Source organism: Rutidosis leptorrhynchoides, chromosome 11 (genome assembly GCF_046630445.1).
Source record: "Rutidosis leptorrhynchoides isolate AG116_Rl617_1_P2 chromosome 11, CSIRO_AGI_Rlap_v1, whole genome shotgun sequence".
Taxonomy (NCBI): Eukaryota; Viridiplantae; Streptophyta; class Magnoliopsida; order Asterales; family Asteraceae; genus Rutidosis; species Rutidosis leptorrhynchoides.
The window spans coordinates 244,174,027-244,185,031 of record NC_092343.1 but is presented as its reverse complement, the minus strand read 5'-3'; positions in this window follow the sequence as shown (position 1 = coordinate 244,185,031).

Below are 11,005 nucleotides of genomic sequence, written 5' to 3'. Positions count from 1 at the left end.
AATCACGAAGTCCAATATTCGGATATATTGAGTCAAAATAATTTCTTAACCCATTGCGTAAAATAGCATTTGGGTTCCCCGCAATATATGCGTCAAAGTAAACACATCGTAACTTATGGATTTCCCAATGTGATATCCCCCATCTTTCGAACGAAAGCCTTTTATAAACCAAGGCATTCTTGGAACGTTCTTCGAATGTCTTACAAACTGATCTTGCCTTAAATAGTTATGCCGAAGAATTCTGACCGACTCTAGACAAGATTTCATCAATCATGTCTCCGGGTAGGTCTCTTAAAATATTGGGTTGTCTATCCATTTTGTGTTTTTATACTGTAAAATAGACAAGAGTTAGATTCATAAAAAAAATACTTATTAATACAAGCAATTTTTACATATATCATAAAGCATAAGCACACTATATTACATATATTACACCACACGAATACAACTATCTTATTCTGACTCGCTTGTTTCTTCTTCTTCGGTTTTGGTTCGTTTTGCCAAGTTTCCAGGGATATATGATGTTCCCCTAATACGAGCCGTCGTGATCCACATTGGTTTAGAAAAACCTGGTGGTGTAGAGGTTCCCGGGTCATTGTTACAACTTAAGGACTTCGGGGGTTGACGATACATATAAAGTTCATCGGGGTTGGAATTATATTTCTCTATTTTTATGCCCTTTCCCTTATTATTTTCTTTTGCCTTTTTAAATTCAGTAGGGGTAATTTCTATAACATTATCGGAATTCTCGTCGGAATCCGATTCATCGGAGAATTGGTAATCCTCCCAATATTTTGCTTCCTTGGCGGAAACACCATTGACCATAATTAACCTTGGTCGGTTGGTTGAGGATTTTCTTTTACTTAACCGTTTTATTATTTCCCCCACCGGTTCTATTTCTTCATCCGGTTCCGATTCTTCTTCCGGTTCCGATTCTTCTTCCGGTTCCGACTCTTCTTCCGGTTCCTCTTCGGGAACTTGTGAATCAGTCCACGAATCATTCCAATTTACATTTGACTCTTCATTATTATTAGGTGAGTCAATGGGACTTGTTCTAGAGGTAGACATCTATCACAAAATATCAAACGCGTTAAGAGATTAATATATCACATAATATTCACATGTTAAAAATATATAGTTTCCAACAAAATTTGTTAAGCAATCATTTTTCAAGTAAACACGGTCGAAGTCCAGACTCACTAATGCATCCTAACAAACTCGATAAGACACACTAATGCAAAATTCTGGTTCTCTAAGACCAATGCTCGGATACCAACTGAAATGTCCCGTTCTTATTGATTAAAAACGTTCCATATTAATTGATTTCGTTGCGAGGTTTTGACCTCTATATGAGACGTTTTTCAAAGACTGCATTCATTTTAAAACAAACCATAACCTTTATTTCATCAATAAAGGTTTAAAAAGCTTTACGTAGATTATCAAATAATGATAATCTAAAATATCCTGTTTACACACGACCATTACATAATGGTTTACAATACAAATATGTTACAACAAAATAAGTTTCTTGAATGCAGTTTTTACACAATATCATACAAGCATGGACTCCAAATCTCGTCCTTATTTAAGTATGCGACAGCGGAAGCTCTTAATAATCACCTGAGAATAAACATGCTTAAAACGTCAACAAAAATGTTGGTGAGTTATAGGTTTAACCTATATATATCAAATCATAATAATAGACCACAAGATTTCATATTTCAATACACATCCCATACATAGAGATAAAAATCATTCATATGGTGAACACCTGGTAACCGACATTAACAAGATGCATATATAAGAATATCCCCATCATTCCGGGACACCCTTCGGATATGATATAAATTTCGAAGTACTAAAGCATCCGGTACTTTGGATGGGGTTTGTTAAGCCCAATAGATCTATCTTTAGGATTCGCGTCAATTAGGGTGTCTGTTCCCTAATTCTTAGATTACCAGACTTAATAAAAAGGGGCATATTCGATTTCGATAATTCAAGCATAGAATATAGTTTCACTTACTTGTGTCTATTTTGTAAATCATTTATAAAACCTGCATGTATTCTCATCCCAAAAATATTAGATTTTAAAAGTGGGACTATAACTCACTTTCACAGATTTTTACTTCGTCGGGAAGTAAGACTTGGCCACTGGTTGATTCACGAACCTATAACAATATATACATATATATCAAAGTATGTTCAAAATATATTTACAACACTTTTAATATATTTTGATGTTTTAAGTTTATTAAGTCAGCTGTCCTCGTTAGTAACCTACAACTAGTTGTCCACAGTTAGATGTACAGAAATAAATCGATAAATATTATCTTGAATCAATCCACGACCCAGTGTATACGTATCTCAGTATTGATCACAACTCAAACTATATATATTTTGGAATCAACCTCAACCCTGTATAGCTAACTCCAACATTCACATATAGAGTGTCTGGTTGTTCCGAAATATATATAGATGTGTCGACATGATAGGTCGAAACATTGTATACGTGTCTATGGTATCTCAAGATTACATAATATACAATACAAGTTGATTAAGTTATGGTTGGAATAGATTTGTTACCAATTTTCACGTAGCTAAAATGAGAAAAATTATCCAATCTTGTTTTACCCATAACTTCTTCATTTTAAATCCGTTTTGAGTGAATCAAATTGCTATGGTTTCATATTGAACTCTATTTTATGAATCTAAACAGAAAAAAGTATAGCTTTATAGTCGGAAAAATAAGTTACAAGTCGTTTTTGTAAAGGTAGTCATTTCAGTCGAAAGAACGACGTCTAGATGACCATTTTAGAAAACATACTTCCACTTTGAGTTTAACCATAATTTTTGGATATAGTTTCATGTTCATAATAAAAATCATTTTCTCAGAATAACAACTTTTAAATCAAAGTTTATCATAGTTTTTAATTAACTAACCCAAAACAGCCCGCGGTGTTACTACGACGGCGTAAATCCGGTTTTACGGTGTTTTTCGTGTTTCCAGGTTTTAAATCATTAAGTTAGCATATCATATAGATATAGAACATGTGTTTAGTTGATTTTAAAAGTCAAGTTAGAAGGATTAACTTTTATTTGCGAACAAGTTTAGAATTAACTAAACTATGTTCTAGTGATTACAAGTTTAAACCTTCGAATAAGATAGCTTTATATGTATGAATCGAATGATGTTATGAACATCATTACTACCTTAAGTTCCTTGGATAAAGCTACTGGAAAAGAGAAAAATGGATCTAGCTTCAACGGATCCTTAGATGGCTCGAAGTTCTTGAAGCAGAATCATGACACGAAAACAAGTTCAAGTAAGATCATCACTTGAAATAAGATTGTTATAGTTATAGAAATTGAACCAAAGTTTGAATATGATTATTACCTTGTATTAGAATGATAACCTACTGTAAGAAACAAAGATTTCTTGAGGTTGGATGATCACCTTACAAGATTGGAAGTGAGCTAGCAAACTTGAAAGTATTCTTGATTTTAAGAAACTAGAACTTTTGGAATTTATGAAGAACACTTAGAACTTGAAGATAGAACTTGAGAGAGATCAATTAGATGAAGAAAATTGAAGAATGAAAGTTTTTGTAGGTGTTTTTGGTCGTTGGTGTATGGATTAGATATAAAGGATATGTTATTTTGTTTTCATGTAAATAAGTCATGAATGATTACTCATATTTTTGTAATTTTATGAGATATTTCATGCTAGTTGCCAAATGATGGTTCCCACATGTGTTAGGTGACTCACATGGGCTGCTAAGAGCTGATCATTGGAGTATATATACCAATAGTACATACATCTAAAAGCTGTGTATTGTACGAGTACGAATACGGGTGCATACGAGTAGAATTGTTGATGAAACTGAACGAGGATGTAATTGTAAGTATTTTTGTTAAGTAGAAGTATTTTGATAAGTGTATTGAAGTCTTTCAAAAGTGTATAAATACATATTAAAACACTACATGTATATATATTTTAACTGAGTCGTTAACTCATCGTTAGTCGTTACATGTAAATGTTGTTTTGAAACCTTTAGGTTAACGATCTTGTTGAATGTTGTTAACCCATTGTTTATTATAACAAATGAGATGTTAAATTGTTATATTATCATGATATTATGATATATAATATATCTTAGTATGATGTATATACTGTTAAATGTCGTTACAACGATAATCGTTACATATATGTCTCGTTTCGAAATCATTAAGTTAGTAGTCTTATTTTTACATATGTAATTCATTGTTAATACACTTAATAATATATTTACTTATCATTTAACATAATTAACCAAGTGTATCAATATCTTAATATGATTCATATGTACCTAGTAAGACGTTGTTATAACGATAATCGTTATATATATCGTTTTCGAGTTTCTTAAATTAATAGTCTCATTTTTATGTATATAACTCATTGTTAAAATACCTAATGAGATACATACTTATAATAAAATCATGTTAACTATATATATAACCATATATATGTCATCGTATAGTTTTTACATGTTTTAACGTTCGTGAATCACCGGTCAACTTGGGTGGTCAATTGTCTATACGAAACATATTTCAATTAATCAAGTCTTAACAAGTTTAATTGCTTAACATGTTGGAAACATTTAATCATGTAAATATCAATCTCAATTAATATATATAAACATGGAAAAGTTCGGGTCACTACACCAGTCTTGTAGGGAATCCCTACAATGATTATGTTGATGCTATACGCACCCATTCTATTGCTGATGTGACAGACAAATTAACCAGACGCCTTGCTCCAAACACGTCTCTCCCCGCTGCTATTACGAATCTGATGCCTCCTGGAACCCTGGAGAAGGTTGATGAAACTAGAGACAGATTAATTAATCTGAAGATACATGTTTATGATGAAGTATGCAGCAGAGAGGAGTCCTCTGCTCAGGATGTTCTCAATGTTAAATTTTCATAAATTTCTAAACATTTGATGAGCAACCGTTTGTAATAAACATTGATAACTTGAATGCCACAAATATACGCTTATTGTAGTAATTATCCCTTGCTTGTATGCTTGCACCAAATACTTTAATGTTTGTTATGTATAACGCATCTGCTATGCACGAAGTGTAACATCCCGCATTTTTCCGTTAAATTTATTTTTAACACCGTCTTTTTCTTTTAAATAATACCTTTCGTTATTTAAATTTGTAGTTTCCGTTGACTAACATTCATAATAATTCCGTCATTTAATTATAACATCTCTCGTTAACTTGCGTTTTAAAAATATTCGATCGGTTAAATTCCGCACCCGCTTTGAAACTCGAGGGACCGGAGTTGCCAAATGGGCAAACTAGTTGACTAGGTCAACTAGTCAACCCATTTCATCCATTCCATCATCTCCCTCATCCCTTTTCTCTCCATCTCAAGAACACACACACAAACCCATTCCATTCATTCATCATCTAAATTCAATCTTGGAAGCTCACAACAAATCCGACTACATATTCTTGATCCTCTCATCATCCTCTACGATTTGATACTAACTTCATTGATTTTGGGTAACATTTCTAAAACTCTAGATTTCTCTAAATTCGTGTTTTTGACTTGAAATGGTGTTAGTTAGTGTCTATGGCTCGTGTATAACATGAATATATGTTTTGTTTGTTCGATTTGTTGTTTTGAGTAACTAGTTTGAACACTTGAAAATGGGTTTGCTTAATCTTTGATTTTGGAAGATTAAATGTTGTTAAATTGTTAAAGTTCATGTTTTAATTGTGTTACTAGTATCACTAGCTTCATTTTGATGTGTAGGTTGATTTGTAAAACTTCAAAAACATGATTAATGATTTTGTGATTCTTGATTAGGGTTTGATCGTTCTTGAGATGAACTTTTTGATGCTTGAATACCATGAAATGTTAATTGTTAGTATTTAGTTGTAATGCATGTTTCATTACCTTCAAAACGGCATATCATATGTGTGAATTGGATTCCCGAAACTTAAAATGCATTTTGTGAACTTGAAACTTGAAAATGGACTTTAAATGATCACATGACGAGAAATCGGTCATTGGAAATGATGTTTTTGTTTGATGAAACATGTTTAGTTATGTTCCTTGTCAAAAGAGCTTTCCAACGATATAAGGTGCGAGTCCTAAGTGTTAGCGGTTTGTGTTTTATGCACAAAAAGGTTTTGGATTGAGACTTGAACATTTGGGACTGGCCAGGCACCAGCACCCGGCCTTTGCCGCGGCGCGGCCTTTCCTGTCGCGGCGCGACATATAAGGGGGTCAGGTTCTGACCTCCATGTCCAAAATACGAAAAATGTTTGGCATACTACGGACCTCCGATTCACATGAAACTTGTTCTAACATGCTCATATATGATTAAAAACCTCAGAAAAATAGTTCGGGACCCGACCCGAACATGTTGACTTTTTCGTTGACTTTGACCAAGTTTGACTTTTAGTCAAACTTAACCAAACTTTTATACAATCATTCTAACATGCTTTTATGCTTGTTTCTTGTATGAAACTTGACAACGTGATTCGCATGCTATACTTAATCGAGTCGTAACGAGCCATAGGACTAATTGAACACATTTCACCCGACCTTGTGTCGTAACCGGTTAATTGATACAACTTACTTGTTTAGGTCAAGGCTAAGCAACTTTCATGCACACGTTTACTTTGTGAAGTACATTTATACTCGTGCACTCGAGGTGAGATCATAGTCCCACCTTTTCAACAACTTTTTATACTTAAATTGTGGGCTGAGAAACATATACTTTGTTACATTTTGTACTACTTGCTTTTATACTTTGAACACAAGTACAAGGAAACAAACATTCCACAGCGAGTTAGAACAAAAATCCTCAATTCGATTATCATTAGTTACACTTGCAGGGTGTAAGCGAGAACTTATATTGTGTGGCCATACGGGTTTGACAAACCCTCATTACGGACGGTTCGCTACCGTCTACGGATGAAATATATTTTCGAGAAACAGTGTATGTTCTAACACTATTGTGATGGGGTTCTATGGAAGGAAACGTTAAGTCTTGATAATTGGGTGCTCGCGAACAATACTTTTGGAATGCAAACGATTTAGATAATCAACGTTATGGAAATACAAAATCTTGTGGTTCAAAAACAACGTTTACAAACACCTATGATTTCACCAACGTTTTTCGTTGACAGTTTTCTATATGTTTCTCAGGTTCATACATGGCTATTTGATACATGCTTCCGCGTACATTCATACTTGCTTGGGGTCAAGCATACTTGCATACACTCTGATTTCTTGCTTGGAGTCAAGCATACATACATGCATACGCTAGTGATAGCACCTTTGGATTCAAACATATTGTTTACATACTTACGCTATTTATAGCAACTGTGATTTTAAACTAATTATGTCGCAAGATATTTCATTTATACTTTATGACTTTTGTAAACTTAGACTTGTTGTCGAACGGTTTTGTAAACTAAACTTGCAAGTCTTGTACCTTCCAAATGAATGCGACATAATTTTGGTCAAACGAGTCTCATATAGGGACTACGACCACGCAACGGGACCTAAGTTAACGGCGCCGTCGATGACGATTTGGTCGGGTCGCTACAGATGGTATCAGAGCGTTGGTTGTAGGGAACTAGGACGTGCATTAGTGTGTCTAACAGAGTCGTTAGGACGCATTAGTGAGTCTAGACTACAACCGGATAGTTAGCATTTGCATTCTGACATACATTTGCTATAGATAGCACTTACTTGACTACTTGTGCATTATACTTGAATCATTCTTAGGCAAACTTTTTAATGGTACCCAACCTTCATCATACGAACTCGTATTCCGCCACTTTTTGGTAACACACGTAAATTCATGATTCATACACGTATGGATGACGACGACTTCATTAGTCACACTCGTTCGGGAACTCTGACTCCTTGGTTGTTATTTCCCCCGTCTCATCTTACTATCCATGAATGTTGTAAAGTCACTGTCACTACTCTAGATGAGTATCGTCATCACCATTTATCGCTACGGTTGCGTATTACTTGTTATCATGACTCGTTACTCTTTTCATACCTAAATACAATATTGTCTGACTCGAACCATATTGACGTGAACAACCAACTATACACTTCCCTCGGGGAATGCATCTTCAGAGTTGCACCAATTCTTTCGATTTAATACGAGTCACGTTTGAGACGTCGTTACGTTTTGTTTATCTTAGATTTTCGCGATGACACGAACTTGAATCTATGGAGTGATGTGGGAATGGAGGTATGAGTTAGCATAATATAACTACACTCGATCAACGTAGTTATATTACGGTAAGACATACCAAAGTTCTAGTGACGCGTGATGGTGGTTAGACTCGATCAACCTAAACACCACCATGTGCCATGTACATGACTTCATCTTTTCAGGTTTGGACATCCGAAAACTCCGAGAATATTTATAACAACCATACCGGGGACACACCTTCAATTATTGTCAAATTATATTTATGCTTCCGAATGAATTGCCGATTCCATTCGATTTCAACCGTATGTCACACGGGTATACTAGCTCGTCCTCGTACAGTCTTATTGACTAACTACAACTTACTCGTTATGCTCACATCGGGGCGGAAACTTCTTTTGCATCACCCTCGTACTTCCGGTTCAGGAGGTCCTTATTCTAAATTCCCAATGGAGAGAGACTCTCCACGTTATACTAGTATTCACCTCGAGGGTAAATAGTTCCGACGAACGTTTTTCTTTCAGAAACCGAGGAGAACTTGCCCCGACGAACATTTTTGGAAACCGATAAATCTTCCGCGACGCGAATTTTCTTGAGAAACCTGTCCTAGCTAACGTTTTCAATTCCTAGCAAACTTGTTCAACATGCCTTAGGGAAATATACCCCGTTTCGGATCGAGATCCTCGTTTCACTTCTAGATTTTGGAGTGCCTTACAAAAAGCCTCGGGACCGCGTTTAGACATGAGTACCGCGTACCATCCACAACCCGACGGACCGAACAAACATACGATTTAAGTCTTGAAAACCATAATACGAATTTGTATTACCAACTTCAAATTTACTTGAGAAAAGTATTTTCCTTAACCGAATCCTCATACTACAATGATTTTCATTCGATTCTTAACGTCACACCTTTTGAAACCACATATGACTGGAAACGTCATTCTCTTTTGTCGAACAAAGTAAACGATGATCAATTCACCGGGGCCGAGGTTATTCATGAGCGACCGAGAAAACTTATCCATATCCAAGGAAGACCCAACACGACTCGTTGTCGCCAAATGAGCTACGCCGATTTAGATGTAAACATTTCAAATTCCACGTGGGAAACCGCATCACGTTAAGAGTCGCACCTTGGAAAGGTGCAATCCGTTTCGGGAAAACGTAGGAAGCTAAATCCGCGATATTTTGACCCTTTAAATTCTTGGGGTGTTTTGGACCCGTCGCTAGCCGTTTAGACTTTTCCAACTCATTTTGGGGTCTCCGTTATCCTACATTCGATGTATCAACTCAAAGACGTGTTTTGCGAAACGAGAACATGTTATCTTCTTTGATGAACTCACTATCGACGATAAACCTCACTTCCTAGGAGGACCGGAAACCATAAAATCATGGAACCAAACCTTAAAACGACATACGACCCCGACCTTCAGGTTCGTTGAAATACCCTAGAACGTACTTCTCCTTCATTCGTAGAATTGGTAACACAAAATCTCGAGGAAGATTCAACAACTACTACTTCCAACTAAATTTCGGGACGAAATTTCTTTTGAGGTGTGGATAATGTAACATCCCGCGTTTTTCCGTTAAATTTATTTTTAACACCGTCTTTTTCTTTTAAATAATACCTTTCGTTATTTAAATTCGTAGTTTCCGTTGACTAACGTTCATAATAATTCCGTCATTTAATTATAACATCTCTCGTTAACTTGCGTTTTAAAAATATTCGATCGGTTAAATTCCGCACCCGCTTTGAAACTCGAGGGACCGGAGTTGCCAAATGGGCAAACTAGTTGACTAGGTCAACTAGTCAACCCATTTCATCCATTCCATCATCTCCCTCATCCCTTTTCTCTCCATCTCAAGAACACACACACAAACCCATTCCATTCATTCATCATCTAAATTCAATCTTGGAAGCTCACAACAAATCCGACTACATATTCTTGATCCTCTCATCATCCTCTACGATTTGATACTAACTTCATTGATTTTGGGTAACATTTCTAAAACTCTAGATTTCTCTAAATTCGTGTTTTTGACTTGAAATGGTGTTAGTTAGTGTCTATGGCTCGTGTATAACATGAATATATGTTTTGTTTGTTCGATTTGTTGTTTTGAGTAACTAGTTTGAACACTTGAAAATGGGTTTGCTTAATCTTTGATTTTGGAAGATTAAATGTTGTTAAATTGTTAAAGTTCATGTTTTAATTGTGTTACTAGTATCACTAGCTTCATTTTGATGTGTAGGTTGATTTGTAAAACTTCAAAAACATGATTAATGATTTTGTGATTCTTGATTAGGGTTTGATCGTTCTTGAGATGAACTTTTTGATGCTTGAATACCATGAAATGTTAATTGTTAGTATTTAGTTGTAATGCATGTTTCATTACCTTCAAAACGGCATATCATATGTGTGAATTGGATTCCCGAAACTTAAAATGCATTTTGTGAACTTGAAACTTGAAAATGGACTTTAAATGATCACATGACGAGAAATCGGTCATTGGAAATGATGTTTTTGTTTGATGAAACATGTTTAGTTATGTTCCTTGTCAAAAGAGCTTTCCAACGATATAAGGTGCGAGTCCTAAGTGTTAGCGGTTTGTGTTTTATGCACAAAAAGGTTTTGGATTGAGACTTGAACATTTGGGACTGGCCAGGCACCAGCACCCGGCCTTTGCCGCGGCGCGGCCTTTCCTGTCGCGGCGCGACATATAAGGGGGTCAGGTTCTGACCTCCATGTCCAAAATACGAAAAATGTTTGG